At 37.6% G+C, this 16,153-nt stretch overlaps 1 long non-coding RNA gene across 1 annotated transcript; it reads right to left on the bottom strand.

Annotated features, from left to right (window-relative positions):
• Positions 1 to 4,100: 4,100 nt before the first annotated feature.
• Positions 4,101 to 5,046, bottom strand: LOC133796481 (uncharacterized). The gene is made up of 2 exons (XR_009875460.1): positions 4,789 to 5,046; positions 4,101 to 4,667 (listed from the first exon to the last, which is right to left on the bottom strand). It is a non-coding gene; the product is annotated as an uncharacterized LOC133796481 (long non-coding RNA).
• Between the last annotated feature and the right edge of the window lie 11,107 nt (positions 5,047 to 16,153).

The raw sequence follows: 16,153 nt of genomic DNA, 5'->3' as shown, positions 1-16,153 counted from the left end.
CAGATCGAGTCTTCCTACGAGCCTATAAATACAGGCGATAGAGCACTAAAAAAAGGATCTCTCTTCGACTTGTATATTGTTACTCTGTCAAAAAATAGAGAGAAACTCTATTGTAAAAGACTTTCCAAGCTCTAATACAACTGACTTGTGGACTAAGGCTAATTAACGCCCCAACCATGTAAAAATCCTGTGTTAATCTTCTACATTCCATATCATTAGTCTTAGCTAATCTTCATTAATATAGTTACCGAAAATCTCGGTAAACAGTATAGTTGTTAACATGTTAACATAATATGAGATACATTGTGATATATTTGACACATATATTTGTGAAAGTTAATGTGTAATCCTTAGAAGTGAACTTTTGACATGATTTTCATAATATATGGATTGTAAAACTTATTTGTATGCTATAGGTGAGATAGTTATACATTGATATGCAAATTATGTTTTGAGATTTTGTAAAGCATGATAATTTGGTAGTTTTGACATGCCTATGTATTGATTTTGTGAATCAATAGAATATATCAATATGTAGATATGAGAATTATTGTATGATATTTGTGATATGCTTACAATTAATAATGTGATTCAAAATGCATGTTAATATGATAGGCATATGTTGACAAATTATGTGAAATTACATTGAGACATAATTTTGTTAATATATAAAAGTATATTGATATATACATGTGAATTATCATGATTTTATGGTGTGACATATAATATGACTATTATGTTGTGATAAGTTACCATTTATTTGGTAAATAAAAAAAATTATTTGATAAATTAAAATTTCTCATTTAAGTGTTAAGCATCACAACTTATAAGATAAGAAAAGATGAACCAAAGGGGGTTACATCTTTTATTGGAAGTGTATTAATTATTCAAGACTACTAGGTTCATTTTGATAAAAGATGACATGAGGACCATGGATCTTTGAACTCAAGCTCCAATAAGTTACTGTGAGTTTATTTATAACAAATAAACTCACTACCTTATCAATTCCTCGTGACTCCACTATTGACTCAGAATTGCACTCTTGAATTCATAGAACGCTTTACATCAAATGTAAATACGTTTTCCATTGTTATAACCATAACCGCCGTTCAATCCTCTATGGATGATCTACTAATTAGACGGGTGAAAATTATCGTCTTACCCATCATTGATATTTTATCCTTAACTCCCACTAAGTTCCTTGTAAATGATATTTCCGTAAACTTAATTACAGAAATGAGTACTCTATCATTTAACACTTAAACTAAGCTATAAGGAAATCATCATTTCACTTCTTAAATTGAAGCTATAGATTTCATGTCTATGATAAATATTCCCACTCAATTATACTACCAAATCTCCAATATGTAAGTATGAGCTAGTCCATAGGGTAAGGTGGTAACGAACAAATCAAAAGACTTGTATAATACAATTAGCAGAATATTAATCACTCATAATTAAGATTGAATTGCCCTATGGTCAACGTTGTGATATGATTAGATTAGATAATAACGATACTTACTTATCTTATCAATAATTAATATCGGTCCAGTCCAATGTAACAAAATACATCCGATCTTATGTACTTGGTCAATGCCTTGGATAAGCCATCTCACCCCGAATGTGTAAGTAGATCATATTGTAGATTACCAGATTAGTGAAAATCCAATGTACTGACTTAAACTTAGGACTCGTTCTTTTGAACATATAATTACAATTATAATCCACTGTGACTTAGTCACTATAATTGTAATTATTTATATGTTCGGAATTTTATAAATGTTTATATTATTGAAATAATCATGTAATAAAACAAGCAAGCAACACGGTTGTCAAACTAAATGATTTCTACTTCTTTTATTGACAATATAAAATCGCGTTACATGTCCGATATGGTTTTATAAGGGCATAAAACTTAACAAAATAGGTAATAACAAGTCAATCAAGTGAATATTAGTAGTACTCAATTTTTTCCCACCTGAGAAATGAGTACTAGAGTGTTACCAAAATGAGGGTAAAAACCGAAAGATTTTTTTATTACAACTCAGTCTTGAAAAGACAAGTATTTTAGGGTAACAAAATATTGTAAGAGTTCTACCTATATAGACCTAGGGGTGGTGCCGCCCCTCATGAGAATTAGGAGTCCTTCTCAAGAAAATTCTATGAATGGAATGTGCACGTGGCCATTAACGGCGAAAAAGTGAGACATTGATGTCTCAAGTGAACATAGCAAAGGTGTGGGTGTGTTATCACCGGTTTGTTATCAAGGGATAGTGATTCAATGCTTCAGCAAACAAAATTTTAACAAATTTTTTTTATAATTACACTAAGGTGAAATTCAAGTTGAAAGACATTTTACTTTATGCACCAATGCAAATGTTTCTATAGAGAGTAATTATTTAATCAAATGAGGGACTATTACATTTTAATATAATGTTTGATTGATTAAATAAGTGTTACAAAAAGTGATTATTTAATCTGCTGGAGGAATGTTATAATATCTCATATAATATAATATTAGATTAAATAATGTGACAAAATGTGATTTGTCACACCTTATAACATATAATTGAGAGTTAAAAAATTAGACACATGTGTGCGCCCAAATGTAATATATTTTAGAGTTACAAAATCAGTTACAAATTTGTAACTCCCAATTATCACCCAATAATGTGTAGATTTTATGTTACACATTTTTTTATTTGAATTGATCAAAGGAACTAGCGATATTATCAAAGCCTTCGCATGAGCAACAAAAAGTTCTATCTTTTACTTTTCCATCTATATTATCCTTATGCCCTTTGCTTCTTCGTATGCTAAATCCAACTTTATAAGCATAATCATTATAAAAATTGTAAGCTTGTTTTTCAGTTTTAAATTCCATACTAACCTTTGGTATCTCTTCACCAGGAATGTTGGAATAAATCTGCTTTATTTATACTGCACCATCAATTGTAGCTTCTTGCTCTTTATTACTTTGATTGTTGGACTGTCTTTCCATATTATCTATATCTATATTCATTATCTTAAAAAAAATCGGATGTTAATTTATATATGTTTAAAATAGACTATATGCTAAAATTAATCTAATATGTAGAAAAAATGAATTTATTGTTGCTAATATACAATAAAAAAGAAAGAATAAAACAACAATTTGAAGAAGATATTTCATTAGTTGAAGATAATATCAACTAACCTAGCATAGTATATGAGAAATAAATAAATAAAACAAAAACACAATTTTGCATCAAAGAAAAAAATTCGATATCAGAAAAATTAAGTTTTAAATAAATACTAATTAATATAAAACAACTCAAGTAATCATATTATAGATATATGACAAATAACAAAAAAAAAAATTAATGAAACCGTAGAGAATAAAGTTATTAGCAACAGGCCTAGCAAAGAGCAAAAATATCATAGAATAAGCAATTAAGTAAAAGAGCTCTTTTTGTATAAATATATCTACTTATATATAACGATTCCAATTTATGTTAATAGTTTGATCATATAATAATAATAAAGAGAAAAAAGTTTGAATCACAAAATATATAATAATAGTTTGATCATATATTAAAATATATTTGCGTAGAATCACAAAAGAAAAAAAAAATAGAAGTGTATACACATAAAAAACAGTAGCATATCTTTAATAATTTAAAAAAAAAAATCAAAAAATATTACTTACTTGTATTCTTCTGCAATAAAATAAGAGCAAAGAAAAGAAAGAACGTTTTCTTTTGCAAAAAAATAGGAGAAAGAATAAAATTGATTGTTTAATCTTAATGTGAATAGGAAATGTAAGATATTAATGTTAAATTTAATATTAATTGAGGAGAGAGAATTAAAAGTTCCGTTAACGTTAACGTTATGAAGCAATTTAATTAACTGTTAGGTAAATAAATGAGATGTCTCAAAATAATTGGCGAAACAGGAAGGGGATAGTAAATTGGGGACATCAGATTTTTTTTCATGCTTCAAAATATGACGTCCATAGCTTTGACAATGAAGAAAATTAGTTGATGGTTTTATGCGTCATGGTCGTCGAGGCACTTACTAGGAAATCAACCGAGGGGAAGGTCATAGCACCTTAGTCTATCTGTGTCTCAACCAATGTGTTTAATTAATTGAAACTAAAAACCAAACCAGATGAGAATATTGAGAACAGAGAGACCACCCAGACCCAGTAATAGTATCCAGCTCCCCTTCTTCCTCTAAATCACTCTTCTTCTATTATATTTTCAGGTTACAAAAACAAAAAGAATATGATTACACAGGAAAATGGTTTCTTTTTGAAGAATATGGAGTTGCAGTGTTGGAGCAAACCATTCCTTTGTTTAATGGAAATCCAATCCACTTCGGTCATACTCTTCTCAACAACTCAATAGGGCTACCCATAACTTTAATTCTAGCAGATTGAAACACTATGGTGCAAGCTACATGTTGTTTGGATCCAGTCATAAGCCAAGACTCAAATTAGTTACAACTTACACATAACAAACTCTCAACAAAATATCCAATAGTTTTTCTTTATACCGACTCTCTACCAATCACATAGACAAGGATATATATATATATATAAGGAGGGAAAAAGAGATAGAAGTTCACTGATCATAAATTACCAAGCGAGATTCAAGAACCCATCAAAAGCTTTTCCAGTTTATGTCCTTGTTCCAAGAGAGAGTGAGGTTTTGGTTCATGTAATAGAAAGAAACAGAGGGAGTGAGATTGAGAGAAAAGAAACAAACAAAGTCAGAGAGTTTTGAAGAGAAAATACAAAGAGATTACCAGTTATTCTTCTGTAACTTAGAATCTCAAAAATTATGTGTAATCACCATTGATATAGTGCAGGAGCTAGCCAAATCTCTAAGGCGAGCTCGACGAGGACGTAGCCCAATTGTTTGGTGAACCTCGATAGAAATATTTGGGTGCCTTCTTCTTTTCCTTCTTCTTCATCTTACTGCTTTGATTGGTATCTCTGATATTGATGTATATTTGTTGTGTCTGAATGCCCTGGAACTTCTCAGTCACGAGAAGGGTTTGTGTTTATCTGGAAAGAGTAAATTAAAATGAATTAAATATACATATATCAATATAATGTTACATTTTGTCTTCTTGTGTGTGTGTAAGGTCGAAATTAACCTTGGTGACTTACATTGTTACTCAGTGGTATAGACATGGGTTATATTGTAAAATATAACAGTGGTATTAGAGCCAGGTTTCGACTAAGATAACCTAGTCACAAGTGATAAGGAAAAGAAGCAATACTTGAGGAACAAGATCCTCAAGAAGCAGAGTATAGGGCGGATGAATTTGTAGATGTTGACCGCGTTTTTGGCCAACGACGTGTAGACGTCAAAACGACAAAAAACCTTCAAGAGAAATATACGACACAGACAATTTTTATAGTGGTTCAGCGTCAATGTGTTGGTAATAGCCTAGTCCACTTAGAGTTATGATTATAGATCTGCACTCAAGATCAGATGAACCTGAGTCAACTGAGTTTCTTTAGTGCAGATGAAATGAATACAATATTTCTCCAGATACAAATATTCTCCCAGAAAATTAGAATCAAATCCTCTTTATGATGCCATGGGCCTTGTATTTATAGGCTCGGGATCGTACAAATGATGTCCCCCATAATCGGGATATTTCGCTATTCTCACTATATTCAATTAATAATAATATTCAAAATACAACAATACACTATTTTTGTGGGATAATCTGAGAGATTCTCGCACAGGTATGACCGATTCTTGTTGAAACCATTACTGGGATCCTTTGCGTAGCACTGTTCTGTCTAGTCGGTCCACATCACACTCAGGAGGAGAACTGAAGGGCCAAAATTCCTCACTGGTCGGCCAAACCTTCACTGGTCGGCCAAGACAAGTGACAGGTCGGACAAGCACCTGACTGGGTGGACAAGCACATGTCTGGTCGGCCAATGACATGACTGGTCGGTCATGCACATGACTGGTCGGCCAAGGGCATTGACTGGGCGGACAAGCACATGACTGGTCGGCCAAGGTCATGACTAGTCAGTCAAAAATCTTCACTGGTCTACCGGGTCACTCCTAAGCCAGATTACCCAATCATTCCTTGCCACTTTTCACTCCTATTGCCACGTCATCTTTTTCAAATTTTGAGGATAACAGTAGACATTCCATTGAATGATCCAAGAGAAGACATTCAAACTTTATCTTTCTTGAATTCTTATTTTTTAGTTATGAGTAATTTAAAAGTTGACATTGACAAATTTGATGGGTCCGATGATTACAGGATATGGAGGAGAAAAATCAGATCACTACTTGCTAAGCAAAAGTTACTGAGAGTGCTAGAAGAACCAATAGAGTGGCCAGAAAATACTTCAAAGATTCAGCAAGAAGAGTTTCTTGAAACAGCCACAGGCATCATCATATTCAATTTATCAGATTCAATAATCAGACTTGTGGATAAAGAAAAGACTCCAACCAAGATTTGGAAGAAACTTGACGAACAATTTCAGCAAAAGTCTCTCACAAATAAAATCTTCTTGAAAGAAAGGATATTTGGATATAAAATGAGTCATTCAAAGACTTTTGGTACAGAATTTGGATGAATTCTTAAGGATGCATATCGAATTGGCAAATTCAGGAGAGAATGAAGCCTTAAGTGATGAGAATCAAGCTATCATAATACTTAATTCCCTACCAGATTCCTACATGGAGGTCAAAACCGCAATTAAGTATGGTAGGACATAAATTACTCTTAATGAAGTAATTTCTGCCCTTAAATCCAAAGACTTGGAAATGAAGACTGAGAAACAGGGAAATACAAATGGAGAATTGAACCTAAGTCATGGAAGACATCACCAAATAAAACCACACAACAATAGAGTAAGAAGTCTGAGCAGGGAACATTCTAGAGGACCACATAACAGTAGAGCAGATCAAACTCTAGAGGCCCAAATGACCAGAACTGTGGAAAATTGGGACATTTCAAAAGAGACTGTTATCTGTTTCAGAGAAAGAACAAAGGCAAGAATGAAGGAAAATATAATGAATCTCAGGACAATGATCATCAATCGGCCAACCTAAGCAGTGGTTATGATAGTGGGGAAGTCTATATGGCAGTAACATCTTCCAAGGATGATTGGATTATTCACTCATGATGTACTTTTCACATGACAAATAACAAAAAAATTCTTGCTGATTTCAGGGAATCAAAAGGAGGAAAAGTCATTTTGGGAAATAATCAAGCATACCAAATTGAAGGCTCGGGTACTGTAAGTTTCAAAATGTATGATGGAATTATAAGGTCACTCACTGAGGTCAGGTATGTACCTAATCTTGCACGAAATCTAATTTTTATTAGTGTTTTGGATGACCTTTGTATTGTGAGTAAAGTGGAAGCAGGTACAATGAAACTTAACAAAGGCTTAATGACCATCATGAAAGGGCAGAAATATGAAGGCCTATACTACTTGAAGGGAGAACCGATTACAAGCTGCTATAATACTACAATAGCTACACCAGAAGATAAAAAAGCTGACTTGTGGCATAAAAGGCTTGGGCATATAAGTGAGAAAGGACTACAACTAATGAGTGAACAAAACTTACTAGGAAAGGGCAAGGTTAGTAAAGTGGATTTTTGTGAATCATGTGTATTAGGTAAACATCACAGATTGAAATTTAAAACTGGTATTCATAAAACTAAAAATATTTTAGAATATATTCACTCAGATTTATGGGGACTCGAAAAGGTACCCACTGTAACGCCCTGGCTACCCCAGAATAGTTACGGTGAACAGTGAATCGGAAATTTGACTCTCTACCCGAGTCCTTTGGTCAAAACGTGATCTAAGTGTTATTATTAGGTTAAGGTGAAAACCAGTAAAAGGAAAGGATACATTTCATTAAGTAAATAAACTGCTCATGAGCCTTTCAAAATATTTACAAGCTGTTCATAATACAAAAGAGTTGCTACTGTTTCAAATTTACAGTCCCCGCCGGCCTAAGCGGCAAAAATAGGGTAAACCCCTAGTCCCTCTGAGAACTCCATGACCGTGGTGGTCAAGCGGCCCAATATGTACACAACATCGCCCAAGTTCTCCACTCAGGGTTGGGTGAGCTTCTCTTTCCCTTTACCTGCACCACATAGCACCCATGAGCCAAGGCCCAGCAAGAAAACACAATAAAGCATGACATAATATCAACAACGATCATAATAACCATTCAGGACTATCATTCCATAACAGATAGGTGACAATAGCCAAAGTCACAAAAGATGGGTACAGATCCCTCTAGCCATGCGACGATAGGGTCACCAAGGCTTAACTGATAAGTGGTTCTCTCATAAGTTTAACCAGGATAGGTGCATGGTGATTGGTCACCAACATAACCTTCCTCTCGACTCTAGAGTCGTAACTATGGACAGCGTCCCTTAGCCATGTGTCCTGGCTATGAACATCTGGTCTCAGACCAGACAAGTGCTTATAAGTTATTCGACCTTAGGGCCGGTCCCGCATTAATGCCATAGAGCCATTCAATGCGTGTTCATCGACTTTAGGGTCGGTCCCTGACTAGTCAGTACAATAGACAAATAATCATCATTCATTAGCATTTAATATGCTATCCATGTCCACATATATCAACCAACATGCTTTAATAACAAACCATGCATGTCATATACATATACAGGGTGCGACTGTATCCATACACTGTTTTCTTACCTCTGGTTCAAGTGAAAGTTATTAAAAGAACGACCCCTGAGAACGATCAACCTTTAAATTCCTTGACGGTCACCTCAAAACCAGATTTGAACCTTCTTCAATGGCTGAACCAAGTCCACCAACCCAGCCCTTGAATTTCCTAGCTTGAAACCCCACCTAGAGCTCAAAACTTCAAAGAAGAAAATGGTGAAGATTGGTGTACGGGAAGGGAGAAGACAATTCTCTTTTGCTCTGTTATTTCTATAACCTTCTACAGCCAACTAAAGGATAATATAAATCCTTCCAAATGACTAAAATACCCTTAAGTCATTTAAAGCCTCTAAAGCCATTTCAAGGGTAAAATTGGTACTTTCCACTTATCCCGTTAATCATAATTAACGCTTCCCAATTCCCGCTAATCTCAATATTCTCAAACACCAATATTTCATATCCCGTTACCCCAAAATCCCCGGTAACGTCCTAACCATTAAAATCACCCCCGAGACTCACCCCGAGCCCCGAGCTTAAACCTGTTATGACCAAACCAGTAAATCACATTCAAAGATCGTCTCATGCCGAAATACTCGAACCAATCCACATTATAATGTGGTCTCACAATGTATATCATTGGCATGCAAACAACTATACAATTATACCCTCAACGGGCCAAATTACCAACACACCCCTGTAAACAAATGTGGACCCACATGCATGCATTTAACATCATATAATAATATAATTCTCATGGGCATGCATAAACACATTTAATGGCATAATAAAACAGTTATGGCCCTCCCGACCTACTAATCCGGCCATTAAACCTGTTATCCCAAAATTTGAAAATGATGATGTGGCAATAAAATTGACATGTGGCATGGATTAGTTGGGTGATCTGGCTTAGCAGTAGCCCAATGCATCAGTGAAGAGTTTGGACTGCTTGAGAGATGTCATAACCAAGACAAATGCACTCGAGGGGAATACTTGGGCTAAGGTGTGCCCGGTCGGACCTTGGTCCAAGGATGGCATTCCAAGTGATTGGCTCGGACCCTAGTCCGAGGAGTGTCCAAGTGATTGGCTCGGACCTTAGTCCGAGGAATGCCCCAAGTGATTGGCTCGGACCCTAGTCCGAGGAGTGTCCAAGTGATTGGATCGGACCCTAGTCCAAGGAATGCCCCAAGTGATTGGCTCGGACCCTAGTCCGAGGAGTGCCCCAAGTGATTGGCTCGGACCCTAGTCCGAGGAGTGCCCCATGTGATTGGCTCAGACCTTAGTCCGAGGAATTCCCTAAGAGATGGGCTCGGACCCTAGTCCGAGGAGAGGCCATAAGAGGTTCGGTCGGACCTTGATCCGAGGAGGGGCACAAGTGATGTGCTTGGACCTTGGTCCGATGAAGGCATTCCAAGAGGTCTGGTCGGACCATGTCCGAGGAGAAGCCCCATGCATGGCTCGGACCTTAGTCCGAGGAGAGTCAAGGAAGGTGTGGCTCGGACCTTGGTCCGAGGAGCACCCATGAGGGTGTGGTCGGACCTCAGTCCGAGGAAACCCCAAGGCTGTGGTCTGAGGTGAACCCAAAAGGTGACTGGTCGGACTTTGGTCCGAAGAGAGTAAGGGGTATGGTCCGTATGCAGGTATCCAGCATGCATATGTCCGACCAGAAGAAGATATTTATCAAACAAATGGATCAGACTATGTCAAATTCCCATAAACGACTTCAGCAAGAATCGGTCTGGGCACCGCAAGAATCTCTCATTCCTCACTCAAATTGAGGAATCTGTTGTATTTTGAATATTTTGTGTAATTTAAATATAATATAAATAATAGAATATCCCGATCCTAGGGGGATATCAGTTTAGGATCCCAAGCCTATAAATAGAGGGTTAATGGGATCAAAAAAGGACTTTTTGGCAATTTTGAGATTTGGTCTGAGTTCTAGAGAGAGAAAGTGCGTTTTCCTTGAGAGAGAACCCCTTTTTTGTATTCCTGAAAATTTACACTGAAGAAACTCAGTTGACACTGGTTCATCTGATCTTGAGTGTAGATAAAGTAATAAAATCTCTAAAGGGATTAGGCTATTACCGACTGAACGGGGCTGAACCACTATAAAATCTTGTGTGTTATTTACTTTTCTTGATTAAACTGTCTGTGTCGTTGAAATTCTCTTGAAGGTTTGTCGTTACTGGCGTTCTCACGTCGTTGGCTAAAAACACAGTCAACAAAATCATATTAGGGAATCCGAGGCATTACACCCACTCATGGAGGTTGTTCTTACTTTATGTCTATTATTGATGATTATTCTAGGAAAGTGTGGATTTTTCTGTTAAAACATAAAAATGAGGCTTTTGACAAATTTAAACAATGGAAAGTTCTAATGGAAAATCTTATAAACCTTAAAATTAAAACGTTAAGGATTGATAATGGTTTGGAATTTTGTAATGAGCAATTTAACAATTATTGCAAGGAATGTGGTATACAAAGACATAAGACAGTCCGATTAACACCACAACAAAATGGTGTGCCTGAAAGAATGAATTGGACTATCATGAACAAGGTGAGGTGTCTACTGATACATTTTGGTCTAGGAAAAGGGTTTTGGGGAGAGGCTGCTCTTACTGCAATCTATCTAATCAATCAGTTTCCTTCTAGTGTAATAGATTGCAAAACACCCGAGGAGATGTGGTCAGGAAACCCCCTGACTTGTCACACTTGAGAGTATTTGTTTGTGCAGCCTATGCACACCAAAGTATTGGGAAATTGGAGCCTAGAGCACTTAAGTGTGTGTTCTTAGGTTATCCAAAATGGAAAAAAGGGTTTAGATTGTGGGTGAGGGAAAAACCAGGTTTTAAGACTCTTATTAGTAGAGATGTAATTTTTAATGAAGACATTTTCCCTTGTATTACTAACAGTGACTCAAGTGCAGGTACTCCTAAAGAAACTAACCCTGCAGGTACATTTGTGAGCTATGTTCCTAAAGAAGATCAACATGACACCACTCTACAAGAATCAAATCAAGTCCAACACCATACCAAACAGGTGGAACCAAATGGCTGATGAAGAGATCAATATAGAAGAAAATCAGCAAAGACCTAAAGGGTTGGAAGACTACCAACTGGCAAGAGATAGAGCCCAAATGTAACGCCCTAACTCTAGGGACCGTTACGGTGTGTCTTGTAAACAGTGCTAAACTCGCTAATCGAGTTATTTGGCCAAAATCGTATAACTAAGTATGATTAGCGCTTTAGGGAATAAAATTTTGGTTAGGATATAACATTTCATTAGAACGTTTAATATATACATTGAGATCCCAAAATATAATTTCAGAGTCTACTACAAGAAAATATTTACAACAGGCCGATCCAAGCGGCAAAACAGGGTTAAACCCTAGTTCCTCTTCAAACCTCGGCCGTGGTGGTCGAGCAGCTGCATATGTACACATCATCACCTAAGCTCTCCAACTCAAGGATGGTCCAGCTTTCTTTTGTCTTTACCTGCACCACATAGCACCCGTGAGCTGAAGTCCAGCAAGAAAACTTAATATGCTCATGAACAGTAATAACATGTCATCAAATCATAAGGCACATGCCTAGCAGATATAGCCCTAATCAAGCAGGCAAACAAATTCACGTAACAATGGGTATCCAGGATAAAGAATCTTACCCTCCTGAGTGGACGACTATCAAGTCAGTCTCAATCAGATAAGTGATTCAACACTGGTGGTTGGCTAACAGCCCTGAATAAAAGAGTGACAGTGGTACAAGTCACAAAAGTAGGTTCCGCTCCCAATATAAATAAGTGATCCTTTCATTAGCTTAAACAGGATAGGTGCATGATGATTAGTCATCAACATAACCTTCCTCCTGACCCTAGGGTCATAACTATGGAACTCTGTTCCCTAGCCATGTGGCAAGCAGTCACCTAGGCCTTAGGCCCTGGCCCTGAATAACTAGTCAAAGACTAGACAAGCGCTTATAATTTTCATCGACCTTCAAGTCAGTCCAGCATTAATACCCCATATGAGTCATTCAACGTTGATATCGATTAGATCCAATCTTCATTTGGCTCGGCGTTCATGACGCTATGCCATTTCTGACTCTTAGGTCAGTATCCCTGACTAGTCAGTACATATACAAGTAAGCAATGCCACCAAACATATATCACATATCCAATATCTGAATACAAGGCATTCAGCATGCTTACTTAACAAATACTAGCACAATTAGGATCATGCATATACACAGAGGCTCAAGCTCTGAACAATATCATACTCAGTAAACAAAGCATGTCCTAATCACATGTTTCTCATGCATCACATGCATCATATTTAACCACTTGACATGCCTCAACAATAATCATGCATGCCACATTTAATAATCCAACATGCGTCAATAATAACCATGCATGTCACACATACACAGGGTGCAGTTTTCTTACCTCAGGTCCGAGCAAGAACTAGTAAAAGAACGACCCTTGAGAACGATCAATCCTTTGATCCTTTAGCGGTCACCTAGTCATAACCAAATATGGAATCCTATCAATAAAATAAATCATAAAAAGGTTTACATTCTAAACCTCACTTCCGGGATCCATCCCACACTCTCGGGACTCTTAATCTACCCAAACGGGGTAAAGGAACCAACCCTCGAGCCTTAAAAGTCCTCCCGAGCCCTAAAATAAGCTTGCTGGAGAATACACTAGCACTGGGGCGCTGCCCCAAAGTCAGAGAGCCCCAAAAACAGCCCTGCCTAGCGCTGGGGCGCCATCAGCAAACCAAAAACTTTTCTGGTCTTCTCCCCTACGATTTCCCTTGAAAAACAAACCTCCAAACCAATCCTAAACATCATCAAAACATCAAATTCAGCCCCCCAAACTTCTTCTACATCACACCCTCATCAAAACCCAATCAACCAAACTCAAGAACTTCCATTAATCCCCACCACGAACACCTCAAATTCTCAACTGAAAAACCATATGGAAAAACAGGGTATAGCCTATATTCAAGGATGAATTCTTACCTCAAGCTTGATTTATATCCCCTTCAATGATTGAACCAAAGTCCTAAGCCCCCACCTTTGATCTCCTAGCTTGTTACCTCAAGTTGGCTCTCAAAATTTGAAAGGAAGAAGGAGGGAAGAACATGTACGGGAGGGAGAGAAAGAGATGAGGATGATGCTCTATTTTCTTATAATTCCACAGCCTTCTAAACTCAAACGCTGATATATTTCTTAGGGGTGAAAATACCATTTTTCCCCTAGGTCAAATAAAGGCTTCTAAAGACTTCCAAGGGTAAAATCGTCATTTCCCGCCTTTCTCGTTAATTATAATTAACACCCTCCAATTACAGTCATTCTCAATATTCTCAAATACCAATAATTCACATCCCGTTACCCTTTAATTCTCGGCAACGTTCTAATCACCAAATTACCCCAAGAATCACTCCAAGCCCCGAACTTAATCCCGTTATGACTAGACCGAAAACTTGCATTCCATGATCGTCTCATGCCGAATGGCTCGAACCAATCCACATATAATGTGGTATTATTTATAATTCACCCACATGCATGAAAATACACAATCACGCCCTCAACGGGCCAAATTACCAAAATGCCCTTATAATTAAAAATTGAACCCATATGTATGCATTTACCATCATATAATAATATAACTCACATAAACATGCATATAATCATTAAATATCATAATAAATCAATTATGGCCCTCTCGGCCTCCTAATCAAGGTCCTAAACCTTATTAGGAAATTTGGGGCATTACACCAAAGAGTTCCTAAACCAAACCAAAGATTCAGTTTTAATGCTTGGGAAGAAGTTCTAGCCTATGTTTTTGTTACTCCCATGGGATTGGAAAGAAAGGAACCGACTACCTATGAGGAAGCTATTAGTGGAAAGGAGTCAAAACAGTGGTTAAAGGCTATGAATGAGGAGATGGGATCCTTAACAAAGAACAAAACCTAGATGTTAGTACCAAGGCCGAAAGGAAAGGGAGTGTTAGCATGAAAATGGTTGTACAAACTAAAGGAGGGTCCAGGAAATAAATAGTCACCTAGGTTTAAAGCTAGACTAGTAGCTAAGGGATTCACTCAAAGGGAAGGTATTGATTTTACAGAGATTTTTTCTCCAATGGTGAAGTATAAAACCATTCGAATAATGCTTGCTTTGGTTACTATTCACAACCTAGAAGTAGATCAAATGGATGTGACTACTGCATTCCTACATGGTGAATTAGAATAGGATATCCACATGGAATAGCCAAAGGGTTTTGAGGAAAAAGGGAAAGAAAAAATGGTGTGCAAATTGGTTAAGTCATTATATGGTCTCAAATAGTCCCCTAGACAGTGGAATAAGAGGTTTGATGCGTTTATGAGTACTAGGGGGTTTACTAGGAGTTATTATGATACTTGTCTATACTTTAAAGGAACCAAAATTGAAGAAGTTAAATATCTACTCCTATATGTAGATGACATGCTCATAATTAGTAAGGAGAAGTCAAAAATAGAATTAATGAAGAGATGGCTGAAAACAGAATTTGAAATGAAAGACCTAGGTGTTGCTACTAAGATACTAGGAATTAAAATTCAGAGGAGCTAATGAGGAAACTCCTATCGGAGAAAGAGAAAGATGAATATGATTCTGGGGACGAGATGGAGCTCTTCGCCCCCAGCATAGCAGCAACGGCGTACCCACCTGTTTTCCGTATGCCACACCTGTCAAAGTTCAATGGGGACGGAGACCCATCGGACCATCTAGGGATGTTCAACACCCTAATGATGGCCCACAACATTGGCCCTGAGCTAAGGTGTTTAATCTTTCCTTCCACGCTAACTGGACCAGCCAGGTAGTGGTTCAAGCAAGGTAAAAGACAGTCAATCAGCTCCTGGAAAACTTTCTCAGCTGATTTCAAAAGGGCATTCCGAGCCTCCCAGGCTGCCCGCGTCAAGGCCGACTCTCTGGCTAACGTGAGGCAGCAGCCCGGCGAAACTCTGAAGGCTTACCTGAGCAGGTTTGCGAACATCGCTGCTCGGGCCAGAGACGCGGATGACAGCTCCAAACTCATGGCCATGAGAACGGGAATCCTCGTTGGAGGGGGGCTCTGGAAAGATATACAAATGAAGGGAGTTAGCTCGGTTAACGAATTCCTTAATAGGGACCAAGAATGGATCAACTTGGAGGAGGTCGAAGCTTCAGCTGCAGGAACCAGCCAGGTCCCTGAGCAGCCCGCTGGAGTGGGGACGGAGGTCGTGGCAGCGGCCTAAAACGTCACACAGAACAACCAGCCCAATGGAGGCAAAAGAAAGGGAAATGGCGAGGGCAGCCAGCACGGCCAAAAGAAGAATAAGTCCATAGATAAGTTTAAGCCCGTCTTCGCGACTTATACAGAGCTCACCCAGTCTAGGGAGAATATCTTCCTAGCCAACTCTACTCGAGTCCCCTGGAAGAGGCCGGAGCCATTAAA

This window comes from Humulus lupulus, chromosome 8, assembly GCF_963169125.1.
Source record: "Humulus lupulus chromosome 8, drHumLupu1.1, whole genome shotgun sequence".
Lineage (NCBI taxonomy): Eukaryota > Viridiplantae > Streptophyta > Magnoliopsida > Rosales > Cannabaceae > Humulus > Humulus lupulus.
This window is presented reverse-complemented; position numbering and strand designations above follow the sequence as displayed.